The sequence below is a fragment of the Chiloscyllium punctatum genome, chromosome 23 (genome assembly GCF_047496795.1).
Source record: "Chiloscyllium punctatum isolate Juve2018m chromosome 23, sChiPun1.3, whole genome shotgun sequence".
NCBI lineage: Eukaryota > Metazoa > Chordata > Chondrichthyes > Orectolobiformes > Hemiscylliidae > Chiloscyllium > Chiloscyllium punctatum.
Window position 1 is genome coordinate 61,147,844 of NC_092761.1, and position 18,327 is coordinate 61,166,170.

Sequence of the window (18,327 nt, forward strand, 5' to 3'; positions counted from 1 at the left end):
CTCCTCCCTACCTTTCCTCATTCCTGAAGAAGGGCTCATGCCCAAAACGTCGATTCTCCTGCTCCTTGGATGCTGCCTGACCACCCGCGCTTTTCCAGCAACACATTTTCAGCTTCCTTTATCTTACCACTTCTTGCCTGTCTTAGAGGGACATATTTATTCATCACTCGCAACAACTGTTCCTTAAACAGTCTCCATATGTCTATAGTGCCTTTACCATGGAACAATTGCTCCCAATCCATGGCTCCTAACTCATGTCTAATTGCATCATAGTTTCCTCTTCCCCGATTAAATATCCTCCCATTTTGCCTAATCCTCTCCTTCCCCATAGCTATGTAGAATGTGAGGCAGTTGTGGTCACTATCACCAAAATGCTCTCCCACCACAAGATCTGATACTTGCCCCGACTTGTTTCTGAACACCAAGTCTAGAATGGCCTCTCCCCTCGTCGGCCTGTCAACGTACTGAGTTAGGAAACCCTCCTGAACACACCTTACAAAAACAGCTCCATTCAAATCTTCTGCTCGAAGGAGGTTCCAATCAATATTGGGAAAGTTAAAGTCACCCATTACAACAACCCTACTACGTCCGTACTTTTCCAAAATCTGCCGACCTATGCTTTCTTCCATCTCCCTGCTGCTATTGGGGGGCCTGTAGTAAACCCCTAATGAGGTGACTGCTCCCTTGTATGATGCATGTCATGGTATGTGACATTGAAAGTACATTTGAGGATATGGTGGGAACAGCAGGCCAAGAAATTCTGGATATCTTTCTCCGTTTCCAAAGTTTCAAGTGGATGCAGATTTCAGTAAAGATAAATGAGTTGAAGCTGAAGACAATTGCTGAGCAGGGAAGTGTGGCCGCGACAAGGTTTTACTTTAAGATACCAAATCAAATATGCAAAGTGAACTAAAGAGACAAACTGCAATCTCTTCCAAGCGAAGAATTGAACTTTTGAATTAGCTTTTCAAGAAATGTTGGCAAGTTAAGCACTAATGCAATATTTTTTGAATTTAAGCTTCAAATCGAGTATAAAAATTATCCTTTTGAAACAATTTATGCTTTTATTTAAAACATAAAAATTCTCAAGTAGATAATCTTCTATCTGGCACATTTATAGCTTCTCTTGGGCCAATTTTAGTTTTGGTACATCATTTTGGAGTTATGCAGTTTTATATGTATATTATATATTTATATATAATCCACACCAGGAATGAAATGAAGTACGTGAATCAATAAAGGAATTCAATTAATTTCCTCTCTCTTATTGTTTTTGATTTCTTTTTCTGTTAAAATTATGACAATTTCAGATGAGCTCAGGAACACAATGCAACATGCACTGTTCAAATTAAATATTTTGTGGAGCTGGACAGATGTCACTTGATTAAATGAACAAAGAAAGAGCATTTGCATTGACAGAGCCACAACCAGTGTTAAGCATCTGAAGTTAATTGTCTTCACACTGAGCTTCTGATTGCCAGTCATTTGAATTCTGCATAGCAATTCTGCTCTGACCTCTGCCTCCAACTTGTTTTATTCGTTCATGGGGTGTAGGTGTTGCTGGCTATGCTAGCATTTGTTATCCATCTCTAATTGTCCAGAGGGCTTTTAAGGGTCAACCATAAGGCAGTGGGTTTGGAATCATATGTAGGCCAGACAGGGTAAAGATGGCAGATTTCCTTCCCTCAAACCCATTAGTGAATCGGGTGAATTTTTATGACAATTGACAGTATTTACATGATCAGCATTTAAACCAGCTCTCTTTACATGATCCATTACCACCCCATTTTGACTGTGCCATTATCTTTTCGGCTCTCTTCCACTGTATCACGGAACTCTGTCTTTGTTCATTTCTGCCCCTCTCCCTTTGTCTCTGTTTGTGTGTGAAACCTGTTTCGTCTTAGTGGTTTTCAGTTCTGATGACAGGCCATTGACCTAAAGAAATAACTTTCTCCCTTCACCAGTACTGCCTCGATAATGCTCAGCATCTTGCATTTTTTCTGAGCTCCTGCATCCGATCTATTTTGCCTTTGTGTTTATCAAGCATTTTTCAAGTGTTCTGAATGATCTCAAAGGCTTTGCAGCTAATTCATTGTGTTTATGGTAGAGTTACTGCAATAATGCACGGAAGGAGCTCAGCCAATTTCCACTTAGCAAAAACCTACAAACAGCAATTGGGTAAATGGCCAATTATCTTGATTTAGCAACATGAGCAGGATATGGAGGGGATTCCCTCTCCTCTCCCTCTCCATGACCTTTTTACATCCAGGGTGGGCAATGCTTTGGCAATATGGCTGCTCTGAGTTTTAACAGAATTTTCCACCTCAAATACATTTTCTGTAGGGGCAGAAAAGGAGTCCTAGTGTTGAGAATTGATTAGATTAGATTACTTACAGTGTGGAAACAGGCCCTTCGGCCCAACCAGTCCACACTGACCCGCCGAAGCGTAACCCACCCAGACCCGTTCTCCTACATTTACCCCTTCACCTAACACTACGGGCAATTTAGCACGGCCAATTCACCTAACCTGCACGTTTTTGGATTGTGGGAGGAAACCGGAGCACCCGGAGGAAACCCACTCAGACACTGGGAGAATGTGCAAACTATTCTTGGGCAGTACTCCAAAAACTCATTTCATCTGATTAGAATGTCGGATTTGTTGTTTGAAAGACCCCACTCACCTGCTTAAAGTCTCATCTGCTCCAGAGGTATCTAATAATATCACTGAACAGATTGATTAAAGACCTGACTGGAAAGGCCAAATTGCAGCAATAGAATTGAAGAGAACAAAATGGAAAAGACAAAATCCTACCGAGTGAAGTCACTAATTAGCAACAAGTAAGCTCGCTGTTTTGAACTCTTTCCATCAGAGTCAAACTTTTCCGTCATTATATCTGTGCAAGTGATTTTTGACTTTTTTTGAACCTGTCCATTTTAAAATATCTCCACATCTTGTGTTGAGAAAATTCACCTGATAGAGCTGAAATTTCTTTTTTCCACTTAAGCTGTTGTGGCCCTGTGTGCTTGACTGGCCTTGCAGTAACTATCCCAGGGTTACTTAATCTGTGTCAATTCATATTTTGAAACGTTTTGCGATCCACCCTTCACTGGCTTCCTGGGTTTGAGTGTCAGCTTTTGTAATCTCTCCGCAGAAGCCGCTTCTGCATTTTGGTGCTTCTGTGGTTTGGGTTGTGGGAGATCTGTGTCAATGCATCGCTGCTCCATGTTTACATTTCAGAACCGGTTTCATTAGCACAGCGGCAGAATTGCAGACCCATGTTTTCCCGCTTTAATATGAACTTCTAATTTATACATACTCGTTGATTCATTTTTAGACTATAGGAGGAAACTCACGCAGATACTGGGAGAATGTGCAAACTTCAAACAGACAGTCCAAAAGGCTGGAATCGAACCTGGGTCGCTGGCACTGGTTGAGCCACTGGGACACCTCACTTGCCTTTCTTCCACCTGTCCAAATGTCTTTTAAATGTTATAACTGTACCTGCATCTACCACTTTCTCTGACAATTCCTTCCATCTCTGCACCATTCTCCGTGTTTAAAAAGCTCCCCCTCAGATTCCTCTTAAGTCTTGTACCTGTCACCTCAAAAATATGCCCCTAATTTTGAACTCTCCCACCTTAGGCGAAATACCTTTGCTAATCGTCTTATCTATATGAATAATGTAATAACAATGAAAATGTGTGAATTACCTTTGCCTCTCTGCCTTCAGAAATCTAACTTTCATTTGCAAGTCTGATCTGATGTTTCTGCAGCTTTGTCCTATTCAGATCATGGATTAGTGGTGCTGGAAGAGCACAGCAGTTCAGGCAGCATCCAGGATGCTGCCTGAACTGCTGTGCTCTTCCAGCACCACTAATCCAGTATTTGGTTTCCAGCATCTGCAGTTATTGTTTTTACCCCATTCAGATCATGGCCATTTGGTCTCTCTAGCTTAGACCTACATTGAGACCCTTGAGCCCCATTCTTCCTTAAATGCGTCCTGTTTGTTTTGCCTTCACCACCCCCCATGAATCCATTCCTTGCCATGGTAGTTCATTGTTTGAAGAATATTTTCACCTGACAGTTTTTTTTTTATTTTTATAACCCTGTGTTCCTGATCTGATCGGATTGAGAAGTATAAGATTGTTAAAGGAGGCAGGAAGCTTGTTTCTGCTGACTGGTGAATCCAGAACCAGAGGACACAGTTTAAAGATGAAGCGTAGACCATTTAGAACAGAGTTAAGGAGAAGCGTCTTCACTCAGAGTGGTGGATATGTGGAATGCTCTGCCCCAAAAGGCAGTGGAGGCCAAGTCTCTGGATACTTTCAAGAAAGAGATGGATAGAGCTCTTAGAGATAGTGGAATCAAGGGTTATGGGGATAAGGTAAGAACAGGATACTGATTGAGGATGATCAGCTATGATCATAATGAATGGTAGTGCTGGCTCGGAGGGCCGAATGGCCTACTCCTGCACCCATTGTCTGTTGTTCCCTTGTATTACTGTCACACTTTATCTTGAAGTAATGTTAAAGATTATTTGCCTGAAGATTTTGCTTTTATGTATCTCGTCAAACAAACTGAAGCTATAATAATAATATAAAAGAAGAATGCAAGAATTTTTTTTAAGATACATGAAAGTTGAGAGAGAGGCAAGAGTGGACTTTGGACTGCTGGAGAAGTAGTAATGGCGAACAGAGAAGTGGCTGAGGTACTGAATAGATAATTTGTATCGGTCTTCATGGTGGAAGACACTGGTACAATACCAGAATTTCAAGAATAGAAGAGCATAGGAGCTGAGTGTGGTAGCCATTACTAAGGAGAAGGAGCTGGAAAAGCTGACAGGTCTAAAGGTGGATAAATCACCCAGACCAGATAGACTACATCCCAGAGTTCTAAATGAGATAGCTAAGGAGATTGTGGAGGCATGGGTGATCTTCCAGGAATAACTAGAATCAGGGTAGGCTCCAGAGGTCTGGAAAATGGATAACGTAACACCTGTTTAAGAAGGGAGGGAGGCAGAAGTCAGAAAACCATAGGCCTGTTAACCTGACCTTGGTCGTTGGTAAGATTGTAGAGTCCATTGTTCAAGATGAGATTGTGGAGTACTTGAAGTGCATGGTAAAATAGGGATAAGTCAGCATGGCTTTGTCAAGGAGGTCATGCCAGACAAATCTGTTCAAATTTTTTGAGAAGGTAATGAGCAGGTTAGACAAAGGAGAGCCAGTGAATGGGATCTATTTAGATTTCCAGAAAGCCTTTGACAATGTGCCGCTCAGCAAGTTGCGAAATAGGAAAAGAGTGTGGTGTTAGGTGCAAGGTACTGGCACGGATAGAGGATTGACTGACTGGCAGAAGGCAGTAAGTGGGGATAAAGGGTTCTTTTTAAGGATGCAGCTGTTGACTCCAAGGGTCGTTTTGGAACCATAAATATTCATGTTGTACATTAATGACCTGGACAAAGGAACTGAGGGTATTGTTGCTAAATTTGCAGATGACTCGACAGGTGGACGACCACGTAATGTTGAGAAGACAGGTTGTCTGCAGAAGGACTTGGACAGACTAGGAGAGTGGGCAAGGAAGTGGCAGGAGGAGTACAATTTCAAAACGTATGAGGTTATGCACTTTGATAGGAAGAATAGAGGCGTAGATTATTTTATAAAGGGGGAAAGATTGTGGAAATCTGAAGCTTAAAGAGACTCTGAAGTGTGAGTTCAGGATTATCTTAATGCTAATGAGTAGGTTCAGTTGGCAGTTGGCAAATGCAATGTTAGCATTCATTTCAAGAGGGCTAGAATACAAGAGCAGAGATGTACTGCTGAGGCTGTACAAGGCTCTGGTCAGGTCACATTTGGAAACTGTGAGCACTTTTGCGCCCAGTATCTAAGGAAGGAAGGAAGTGCTAGATTTGGAGGGGATCCAGAGGAAGTTCACAAGAATGATCCTGGGGACGAAGGCTTGTCAAATGAATAGCGGTTGAGGACTCTGGGTCTGTACTCAGTGGAGTTTAGAAGTATGAGGGGGAATATTATTAAAACTTACAGAATACTGAGAGGCTTGGATAGAGTGGACATGGTGAAGATATTTCCGTTAGTCAGAGACCCTAAGACCCAAGGGCGTATGCTCCAAGTGAAGGCATGACCCTTTAGAGTATCAGCCATGATTGAATGGTGGAGCAGACTCTGTGGAATGAATGGCCTATATCTTACGGTCATGACAACGCAAAATACTGCAGTTCCGGCAATCTGAAATAGAAACAGAACAGAAAATGCTGGACAGGTCTGCCAACATCATGGGAGATAGAAAATCAGGGTGAAATATGAACGGTTTCTTCCTGCACAGGTGCTGACAGACCCTTTTCTTTCAAAAATTGAAATCCTAACTATCATAAGGTAAAGCTTTCTTTTTCTACATTGACCCATTGAGTATTGCCAGACAGGATGCCGCACCGTTGTTCCAGATTAGCATCTTGAGTAAACACTGCCAAATGAGGTTCTGAATGAACTAAGGGAAGTAAAGTTGCCCCACAACAGTCATGTTAAACACACCCACAATAGAATGCCTCTGTTACATCCAGGCGTGATTTTGATATTTTATGCCAGCCATCTTTGTTGCTTATCTGAGTTAAATTATTCATTTATTTTCCATTTGCACTCTATTTTTTTGTTCTTGAGTCCATATGCACTATACCTGGGTAGAGGCAGCTTGAACACATTTTCATTGAAGCATAAGAGAGGTCTTCCTTCTGGTCAGAACTAGATCTTGTTGGCTTCAGATGAAGGTGCATTGTCTCACTTGTTATCCTGTAAAGTGCTTATAATTCAAACATGAATTAAATATTTCTTTTTTTTAGTGAGGTGGGAATTGTGTAAAAGATATAATTTGTACATTGTGTAATTTTCAAGTATAAAGTGGCAAACAAGCTTGAATTGAAATAAAAGCTTAATATTGATTTTGCAATCAACCACTTGTATTGACTTTTCAAAATGTTTTGAGATCTTTTCATAATGTTGTAATGTATTCTGCTGTTAATGGAGTGCTGCACATTTTGAAGGTGCTGTCTTTTGGCTGAGATATTAAATGATGACCCTATTACCCAGCTGTGGTACATTTTACAAGATTTTATAGCAATAATTCAAAGAACTGTAGGAGAGTATCCTGGCCAACATTTATCTCTCAACCAATGTCTTTAACGTAGATTATCTTCACCATTTAATTTATTACTCCTTTTGGAACTTTGTGCAAATTTTCTACCAATTTTCTACATTAGCGATTTCACTTCCAAAGCACTTTGTTGTTTGTAAATTGTTTTTGAGAGCCCGGAGTTGTGAAAAGACAGTAAATTTGGAGAATGGTTGATGTTGTCTATGATGTTTCTTCTGTAGTTGTTGAGATGTGCAACTCATGTAGGCCATATCTCTTTGTAGCTTAAACCTATATTGGTTGAACAATTACCCTGAATTTCAATGTAGTGCGTTGCTTTAGAAGGATTCTTAAATTACCTTTGCCAAAGGAGAGCAAGAAGATGCATCTGTAATTTCTGTAGTTGAATTTCTTCTGTTTCTTGAAGATTGTCACAATTGTGATATCCTTGAGATCATTTAGGATAACTTCTTTATTCCTGGTCAGTAGGATGAGGCTGTGGGGGTGGAGTGTCACTTGCACTCCTTTGCGCTTGAAGATTTCAGTCGAGGTTCTGTCACCACCCGCTTTGTTCTTCTTTTGGGCGATAGCTTTCATGATTGCCACAGTGTGTTGACTGACTTCCAAGCTTGTCTCTAAATGTTGTAATGTGCAATTGAAAATGCTCTCTTGTCATTATGAATGCTTCATTGGAAAGGTCTTTAAAATGGCCACTCCAAACTGCATTGACAGCTTCCCTCTCCTGGATCAGATCCCCTCTACCCTTGAGCCTCAGAAGAGAGAGTGCTTGGTCCACAAATGGCCTTTGTGGCAGTGCAGAGGCTACTCACATCTTTACATCAGTGAGATGTTGTGTTTACTCACCATTGGTTCCTTTGTATCACGGGGGATGGTTGTACTCCTGCCTTTGCTTTTTGGCAAGCCTATTTCTTCTGCTTTGAAATTGGGTCATTCTGCCAGCAGAATGTTCAATCATTTTATGTTCAATCAGGCTATTGATATAAACTGATCAAGCTGGTTTTCATCAAGCCAGTCTGAATTTATTCTGATTAAAAAAAATCAAAGTCTCTTTGCAGGCTTTAAGATATCCCAACGTGAGCAGGTACAACTATCACGTTTTGATTTGAAGTTTGGAAGTTTTTCTCCAAAGCATTGTTGGGATCAGTCTCCTTGGATTGTATTTGATAGTGAGGGACAGCCATACTAATGCTGTGAATTTTATTTTGATGTCTCACCAATACTGGGTGCAAGTACAGTAGTGAAACAAAGCAGTTACTGCAGAGATCACTGATACAGACGTTGTAAAAGTTTGATGAGAATAAACTTGAACTTTTTAAATATATAAGTAAGCTAGCATGTCAATGGATTTATTTTAATTTGTTTTTGGAAGTATTTTATTCTAACTCTAGTTGCCAGCGATTGTTTTCATTGGTTCCAGATGTTTGGGAATTTATAACAAAATGTCTGTCCTCCATGTTCCAGTTACCTGCTGGAGGTTTTGTTGAATGTAGTCTTACCTGACGCTCCATGTCATTCCAGTTTGATTTCTCCTACATCAGTCCTGCAATTTAAAAGAGAAACTGGAATTTATTTGGTTATTTATGCTGGGCTAGGCCTTAGTGTGGAAATAAGTATATCATTGTATCATAGAAGAACAGAATTTGGAGCATCTGTAACCAGCAGTTGCATTTAGTAATCAATTTCCTTCCTCCTAGGCTTGGCACAGTTGGTAACACCCTAACCCCTGAGACAGAAGATTGTGGGTTAAAATACCACTCCAACACTCCAGAGCACAAAATGTAGGTGACACTCCAGTTCAGTACTAAACAATTGACTGCAGACTTTGCTGACTCCTTCTGAGTTATGGTACTGATCACCAGTGTTGGCAACCTGTTTGATTGTGGGGCATTACATAAAGTCATACAGCATGGAAACAGACCCTTTGGTCCAACTAGTCCCCACTGACCATGTTCCCAAACTAAACTAGTCCTACTTGCTTGTGTTTGGCCCATATCCATTCAAACCATTTCTATTCGGGTACTTATTCAAATGTCTTTTAAATGTTGTAACTGTACTTGCATCCACCTCTTCCTTTGGCAGTTCATTCCACACATGAATCACTCTGTGTAAAAAAAAAAGTTACCCCTCCTGTCCTTTTTAAATCTTTCTCCTCTCACCTTAAAATCTGAGCTCATCCTTGCTCTCGCTATTCGACTTTCAGATAATACGAAGGCAGTGAAAGGTCCAGATAAGATCGAACCTTTATTTTAAAAACATTCCTCTGTAGTTATTATCTGTTTTGTTCCAAGAAAACTGGTTTCATTAGATCTGTTTGAATGCAGTTGCTTATTGTGGACTAGCACCCTGCTGGTTAAAATAGCGACAGAGTGTTAGTTCATGTTCGTGACTTTATCTCCTGTTGGAAAACAGTACACTGACTGTAACAAATAAGCTTGAAACTGTGCTGATGCACTTCACTCTTTTCTGGCAAATGTCTGGGTTCCCCTGGATAAATATCGAGAGTCTGAACGAAAAGGACAGTTGAGGCTTGTGTGTAGTTTTCATTTGCTGTCTGGATGATGTTGACTCCTGCTGTCTGTGGATGTTGTTGGCCTCTTGGTATTTCCTCTTGACCATGATATTAGCAAGCTAACTGACTGTGTGCGGTGTTATATTTTGGCAATTCTGAAGCTCATTCCAAGATCCCACATAAACTGTTTTCGACTGGTGGTGGTGGAGGATATCTCTTTCTTTCGACAATTATCATTTTCTTTGTTCTTAGTTGACTTTTTAAAGATGTCTTGCTGTGACTTATTTTGAAATGTCAAAAAGCACAAACATTTCACAAATTACAATCCTGCGATCACAATGACGACAATGCAAAAGGAGAGTCAAATACTTGGGTTGTTCAAATTACTCCACAAAATAAATAGAATGAGAATTAGGTTTATTGTCATGTATACTTAAGTACACGGCTACAAGAGTACAGCAAAAAGTGTATAAAGTCAACATTTTCTTGTAGTATCTTAGGTACAAAGATGCCCAAATACTAAATCTTAGGTATAGCTTAGAAAAATAAAGGTAAAAGTTTGGCATTGCAGCCCTTCTGAAACAGGGAGTCCACACTGGGCTTCACGTCAAGGAGGCAGAGAGTCCTTTGACTCAGCCCTGGCCCAACTCTTTGCTGTCCAAGGAATGGAGGTAAGTGGCGAGGAGAAAAGAAACGAATGGGGTCGAAGGCATCTGGCTATGGAGCCTACTTCTATCTAATCGAATAGATAGTTGTAACGTTTCATTAAAACCACTAAAATCCTTAATTTGAACTCATATCCTTGACAATTAACCCTGTTCCTCATCATCCTAAATTCGATATTTTAAAAACATTTTTTTGTTGATGGTCATTCTTTGGTCTTTATACATGAGGTCATGTACAATCCCAGAATCATGGTTCTGCTGTATTTCATGATACAGTACAAAACAGCAATATAGATAGAGATTAACCCTCTCCTCCTGTTTCAGGTGGGGAGCTGGTGTGAGTTACCGATATGTCCTTCCGGTGGGGGGGGGGGGGGGGGGGGGGGAAGAAGAGGTGCATGGGGAGTGTGTGTGTGGTCCCAGTGATCTCTTGCTCTTGGCGGAGTTGCCATCTTCCAGAGAGCTGGGCTGGTCAGGGTGGAGGGGGAGTGAAATATAGTTACATCTGTAGCTTTGTGCAAATTGCAGACATTATCTCTTGTCCTGACCGTTTGTATGAGATCCCTAATTTCTTGAATTCTGCCCAGTAGCTCTAGTAGGAGGAATTTGCCGCACATTCCCCTCCTGTGGCAGAACTGCTGTCTTTGGAACGGGAGGTCCTTGGATTACTGAATGACTTTGTGTTGCGTTGTGGCTCAGCACTGACGGCCCCAACTAGAACAGCTTGAAGGCAGTACTGGATATGGAGGATTTGTTCAGTAGTATCCCGTGTGGGATTCCTGAACCACATGATGTACATGTGCTTAAGATATGAGCATCACTTGAACTGGAGACAGTGATTTCTTTTGTTGAAAGCTGTTTTATATTAACTGAACTGCTTGTGGTTGTTTAACAGAAAATGTGGCCTGTGCTGAAAGGTTGTCACTGTTACTAGAATACTTCAACACTTGGGGAAATAACTGCACTGAGGCTGCACCAATCAACAAGTCACACTTTTGTTTACTTATGCACAGTAACACTGGCTGTGGCCAGCCAGCTTGGAGTCAGTCCCCTGAACTGAGGAGATTCTAATGTCCTGGTTATATATTGGTTAGCCAGGGCTTTCCTGATGAAGGATGCATAGTTGGAATCACATCATCAAGTTCGCTAATGAGTCTCATCAGCACGACAAATGAGTCAGCATACAGAGGAGGTGCAGTGGCTAACTGACTGGTACAGAGCCAACAATCTGCCTTTGAATGTGAATGAGATGAAAGAGGTGGTTGTTGATTTCAGGAAGGCACGGAGCAACCACTCTCCACATCGAAGACCCCCTGTGGAGATCATGAACAGCACCACATTTCTTGGTGTATACCTGGCGGAGAATCTCACTTGGATCCTCAACACCAGCTCCATAGCCAAGAAAGCCCAGTGTCTCCAATTTCTGCACAGGCTGAGGAAAGCCCACCTCCCACTCCCCCTCCTCGCCACATTCTACAGAGGGTTCATTGAGGGTACCCCGAGCTGCTGCATCACTGTCTGGTTCAGGAATTGCACCGTCTCAGATTGTAAGACCTTCTAACAGTTTGGGAGGACGGCTGAGAGGATCATGGGGGTCTTTCTTCCCTCCATTACAGACATTTACACCACACGCTGCATCCGAAAGGCTAAGAGCATTGTGGAAGACCCCACAGACCCTCCTGCCATCTGGCAAATGATACTGAAGCATTCGGTCTCTCACGGCCAGACTGTGGAACGGTTTCTTCCCCCAAGCCATCAGGCTCCTTAACACTGTATGATCAAACTCTTTCCTATCTGAAATTCTTTGCATGACTTGGAATTGCTGCAAGAAAGATGTCTATTATTTATCATTCTTCTATTACACTGTAACTTACGTGTTTTGCACTTCATATGCACTTTATGCCGTGTACGATTGTGGTAGTTTGTGCTGTCCATGTAGCACCCTCGGTCCTGGAGGAACACTGCCTCGGTTTTACTGTATCAGTTGTATATGGGAGAAATGACAAATAGAAGCTACTTTACTCTACTCTAACCTGGACCAATCAAGAACCTTGTAGTTAACAAGGTTAACCTGGTTCAAATCATTACAACTTGCTATACATTTTGCTCCATTTTCTGATTGGGTTTAAAAAAATTGGTCTATTGAACCATCAATGAAAATTATCACCTTTTGAGTGGTAAGTCCCCCCTTGGTTTGGGAATTGGTGTCATGTGTACACTTTTTTTTGTTCAAGTATAGAATCCTTACAGAATCATAGACTCCCTACAGTATGGAAAACAGGCCATTTGGCCCAACAAGTCCACACCGACCCTCTAAAGAGTAACCCATCCAGATCCATTCCCCTACCCTCTAATTACCTCTGAGTAATGCATCGAACCAACACATCCCTGAACACTATGGGCAATTTAGCATGGCCAATTCACCTAACCTGAAACCAGTGAAAACCCACGCAGACACAGGGAGAACGTGCAAACTCCACACACACAGTCGCCCGAGGCTGGAATCGAACCAGGACCTTGGCACTGTGAGGCAGCAGTGCTAACCACTGAGCCACAGTGCCGCCCCAAATCACTGGCTTTAGTAGAATGGATTGATGTGCATTCTGGAATATCCTGATGAATAAAATGAGTAATTTTCTCCTTTTAAGCCTATTAACAGCTGTTGCCTTCCAAATCCATTTAAAGCCCTGCTCTATTGATTATATTGTTGTCACATGTACTGAGATACAGTGAAAAGTGTTGTTTTCTGTGTTGTACAGGTAGATTGTGCCATATAAAGTGCATCAGGGTCGCAGAACAGTGTGCAGAATACTGTCTTATATCTGCAGAGAAGGTACAGACAGGGAGATCAGAATTAGTATTTGAGAGATCCATTCAAAAGGCTGATACCAGTAAGGGAGAATCTGTTTTTGAGCCTATTTATGTGTATTCAAACTTTTGTATCTTCTATCTCATTGGAGAGAATGGAAGAGAGTATAGCTCTAGTGGGGGGTGAGGGGGAGGGTGGGCGGTATTTGATTATGTTGGTTCCTTTCCCAAAGCAGAAGGAAGTTTAGAATTAGAAGAGAATTAGAATTAGAATATCCTTTTATTATTATATGTACTGCATTATAGGAGTCCAGTGAAAAGTTTACAATGTTACCTCTTATGGCGCCATCTTAGGTACAGAGTACCTCAGTATGAATCTTAGATACAAAAAGAGGAATGAGAAAAGAAAAGTAGCTGTATTACTTCATAATGATTCATGGAATAAATTTGAAATATGATATCAGTGAAAGGATAGACATTACAGAGAGATAAACAGTTTACAAATAAACATTATATTGCAGTAGCTCAGCATAGGAGCTTCCCATGTGCTCTGTCTGCCCAGAACAGACCCAGCCCAATACCCGTCACCTCTGCACTTCAGCCAGCTCTCAGCTGCTCCTAGGTAAATTTTCTTTGCCTCCCTCACCAGCCTCCAGTCCAGGAGTCACTTCCCCGCGACAGTCTCTGCTCTGGGATTTACCAGAGTCGGCCTTTGGTCTGGAGTCAGCTCCTCCATTCTCCTCTGGGTAAGTCCTAGTCAAAAGTTGAAAATGAAATGCAGAGAAGGAGAAAACCAAGAAGAACGAAGAATGGGTGGAGCAGAGGACTGGAGTGTCCAATGGAGGCAATGGATGGAAGGCTGGTGTGCGTGATGGATTGGACTGTGTTCACAAATCTCTGTAGTTTCTTGCAGTCTTGGAAGAGAGCTTGTCAACCACACTGTGATGCATCCAGATAGAGATGCACCATAGAAAGCATCCTAAAAATTAGTAAGAGTCCTTGTGGACATGTTGAATTTCCTTTAATGCCTTCAGTCAGATTTCTGTCCTTGCCACATTGAAACAGCCGCCAAAAGATGTATTTTGTTGTTGGTAATGTTTTCCGCTCCAAATGCAACTAACTTGGATATACAGGGCGACACCCCATATCCGTGGAAACATTTTTCATGATTTCAGTTACCTGCAGATTACCGCGCACTGAACATATTATAGAGAACCAGGGACCAGGAGGCTGACGGGAAGGTACATTTTCCATTGAAATGAATGGGTTTGCTCTTATCCGCTGGTTCAGGCTTCTGCAGTAGGTCCTGGAATGTACCCCCGTGGGGAGGGGAGGGGAGGGGGAGGGGGAGGGGGAGCCACTACATCTAAAACCTCTCCTCTGTTGTGTCCATCAAGGTAACATTACCCTTGCTTGACTGCATTCTTACTGTAGAATCACTCACAGTACACGTTTGTAGCAGTTCCAGCAATAGCTTTTCCTCTGCCCACTCTCATGTTTTCAAAATTTTTTAATATGCAATTAAGTACTCTTCTTGCAAAAAGGTGAACAGATAGTGATAGTTAATTTAGCTTGAACATTCATAAATATAATGCTACTAACCTAATATCCCTTTCCACTAGAGAATATTTGGGTGCTGAAGACAGCCCTGATGAAGCATGTTAGCCAGTGAGATTTACAGGATGTTTTGGGAATTCATTTTTGTTGGGAAATTTGCTTTCTTCTTTTTGAAAAGAGAAACCGTCAACCACATCATCTCAGTTCCAGGGTATCATGGCAGGAGTTCTGTGGGGTAGTGTCAAGGGGCAAACCATCGTCAGTTGCTTCATCAATGATCTCCTGCACACACCCCCCCCCCCCCCCCCCCCCCCCCCATCATTTGCATGGCATGACTTACATGTTCAGTGGTTTATCCTCTAATGCTGAAAATTAAACAGACCCTTAGACCCAGTGTAGAGAGGAGTGTTGCTAGCAGTCAGCTACCCAAAGCAAAACCTACCACTTTCAAAAACAACCTTTATAAGTGTCTCTCTTCACTTCCACTCTGAGTGGCACAATTGGTAAATAATTTAGTTGGTCGGTGCTTGGTCGGTTGTTAATGCTTGGACGCTGAGGTAATTCATACCCAAATACAGCAAGACCAGTACAATATCCATGCTTGGGTTGATAAGATTTAAGGAACATTCATGCTGCACTGTGCCCAGACATTATCATCTCCACTAAGGGAATCTAACCATCACCACTTGTCATTCAATTACTGAAGTCTCACAGAAACTCCACCAGCACTATCCTGGGGTCTATCATTTGACCAGGACAAAGCTGGAGATATATGTGTCTACAAGAGCAAATCTGAAGCCCAAAGTCCTGCAGCAAGCAACTCACCTCCTAACTCCCCAAAGTCTTTCCACATCCACAAGTCACAAATATGATTGAATACTCTCCACTCACCTGGATGCATATAACGCCAACAACTCTCAAGTAGCTTAACATCATCCAGGACAAAGCAATCCACTTGAGTTGTACCACATCCACCACCTTTGACATTCCATTCATTCACCGCTGATACACAATGACAGCAATATGCACCATCTGCAAAACACATTGCAGTTACTCACCAAATGTTCTTTCCCAGTACTTTACAAACCCACAATCTTTACCACATGTAAGGACAAGGGCAGCAGATACATGGAAAGCAGATACATGTAAAGTTTTCCTCCACACACCATACTGGCTGGGAGTTATATCACTGTTCCTTCACCTATGCTGGGTCAAAGCCTTGGAATTACCCTCCTAACAGTATTGTGGGTGGCTGTGCAGCTCAAAGACTGCAGTATTTCAGGAGGTAGTTCACCATCATCTTTGCTAGGGCAATTACAAATGAGCAACAAATGCTGCATCCGTACTGATAAATCATTTTAAAAAATAAAACCATGGATTAAATAAAATCATTGCAGTGACTGGGCTGTGTAATTTGTCATTTTTAATTCACCTGTTCCTTGTGAAAGGTGTAGAGTTGGCAATGCTTCTGAAAGAGTTGATGTTGCAGTTGCGTTAGTAATACACAATCTGATGTAGTATAGGCTTTGGGTAGAGAATCATGCAGTGTTGACAAAGTCTCAATGTCCATTTCAAAGAAGAATCACACTGGCTTTGAAATGTTAACTCTGTTTCTGTCTCCATAGATACTGCCAGACCTGCTGAGTTTCTCCAACACTTATCTTTCCTGCTTTTATTTCAGATTTTCATCGTCTGCAGTGTTTTGGCTTTATATTGTTGTCGTCTCTGGCTCCTCACAGTTGTAATAACTCCTAACAGTTTAACTAATGGTAAGTTTGTAGTAGAGAAAATGAATATTGCTGAAAAAGGCACATTTTGTCTTACCTTTTTGTCTTGCTCTCATCGGGGCTTTTCACAAGAATACCAAATCATGGAGAAGACCAACATTTGCATGGCATGACTTACATGTTCAGTGGTTTATCCTCTAATGCTGAAAATTAAACAGACCCTTAGACCCAGTGTAGAGAGGAGTGTTGCTGGCGGTGAGCTACCCCAAGCAAAAGCTACCAGTTTTAAAAACAACCTTTATAAGTGTCTCTCTTCACTTCCACCCTCAGTGTTACAATTGGTAAATGATTTAGTTGGTTTTAACTGTGCAGTTATGGTGTTTTAATGCTTTTAGTAGGCACTATAAGTCTAAGAGAACATTCCATTTAAAAGCTTTAATCTACTTAATACTTTGTCCTCTATGTAGCGTATGTTTAAAATTTTGATTTTTATTCACTCATGGGATGAGGATGTTGCTGGCTAGACCAGCACTTTAGTGCCCGTCCCTCATTGCCCAGAGAGTCAGTCGTATTTCTCTGGGTCTGGAGTCGCATGTAGTCCAGACCAGGTAAGGGCAGCATTTACTTCTCTTAAGGATTTCAGTGAACCAAATGTGTTTTTCTGATAATTGACAATGGTTTAATCATCATCATTAGACACTTAATTCCAGATTTTTAAAAATTGAATTCAATAAAATCCTACGGTGGCAAGATTTGAGCTCAGGTCCCCAGAACATGACCTGGGTCTCTGGATTAACAATCCAGCAATAATAACACTGGGCCTCACTCTTATATTTATTTTGATTTGGTGATTGTCAGGTCATGAAAGGCACTAATTCAATCTAACTTACTTATATATGTTTAAAAGTGGCTGCACATGGAGGCCCATTCATTGAAAGAGGTGGAGACTCAGAGGGAGGGGGGAGAATGCCATCTTTTGGGGGGGAGTGTATGGTGCAGTGTGCTCTGCCTTCCCAAATTTTTGGGATTGACTGTGCTGTGAGAAGCCATTGGCCAATGGCTTAGGAACAGTAACATTTGACCCTTTGCTGTCTGTCCACACTACGCATTGATACTTCTGGGACCTAGTAAAACCAGTCAACTCATTCATTAATAGAAATCACCATGACACTTATAAAGTTTCAGGAGAGGCATCTGAGAAAGTGGAGTGGGGCCAACAGTTTGTGCATGTATTTATGTAGAGTGCCAAGTCTGTGAAGGTGATGATTATGGATGGCCCTGTAATGACCTGCTTAATCAAACGGAGCTTGCTTTTTATTTATGTATTTCCCTCATTTAAAGTGTCCTGTTGATGTCATGCTCTAAATTCAGACTGCTGCTGTTTCCCCTCAAATGAGTTAATAGGAGTTGTAAGTACAACTTGAAATGTTTGTCCATAAATCCAGGGCTTCCTGCACCAGGTTTGCAGACTGATAAAGGCAGGCCTTTGTGGAACTGCAAATAAACCAAAAGTCCTGAGCTTCCACTGCAATCATTGCAAGTTTGGCAAGATCCTTGATGTTGTCCTTTTGACTTTCCACTTCTACCAAGATGTTCAGTTAAGAAGCTTTGCATACACGGTACTCTGATTTTTCTCTCTCTCTCTCTCTCTCTCCTTGGCTGCTCAGAGTGTGTTGAAAAGTTCAGGACAATACTAGAAGCTTGGAAACCCTATAACTCTCCTTCCACAAACTCTGAATGCAGAGGCTCGGTTTGAAATTCTACAATGCTGAACAGACAGCTGCCTGCTTTTCACTGTAATGAACAAGTGCTGCTGATTTTACTTTCCATTGACCCCGCTTGGGAAAAGTGCAGACATGTAAATGTAAGCTAATAAGACCTAGGTTTGACTGATGTTGC

General features: G+C 41.6%; 1 protein-coding gene across 21 annotated transcripts in view; it reads left to right on the forward strand.

Annotated features, from left to right (window-relative positions):
- pknox2 (pbx/knotted 1 homeobox 2) overlaps positions 1–18,327 on the forward strand; it is a 462,769-nt gene that overhangs the window by 37,894 nt on the left and 406,548 nt on the right. For 3 of the 21 annotated variants that reach the window (XM_072593098.1, XM_072593095.1, XM_072593106.1), the window contains exon 1: positions 16,388–16,470. The exons of 15 other annotated variants lie outside the window; for them this stretch is intronic. The gene's annotated coding sequence lies outside the window, so the exon portion shown is untranslated. Of the gene's footprint in view, positions 1–16,381; positions 16,471–18,327 lie in introns of those variants that run through there. 3 more of the 21 variants (XM_072593086.1, XM_072593087.1, XM_072593084.1) reach the window with 2 other exon arrangements.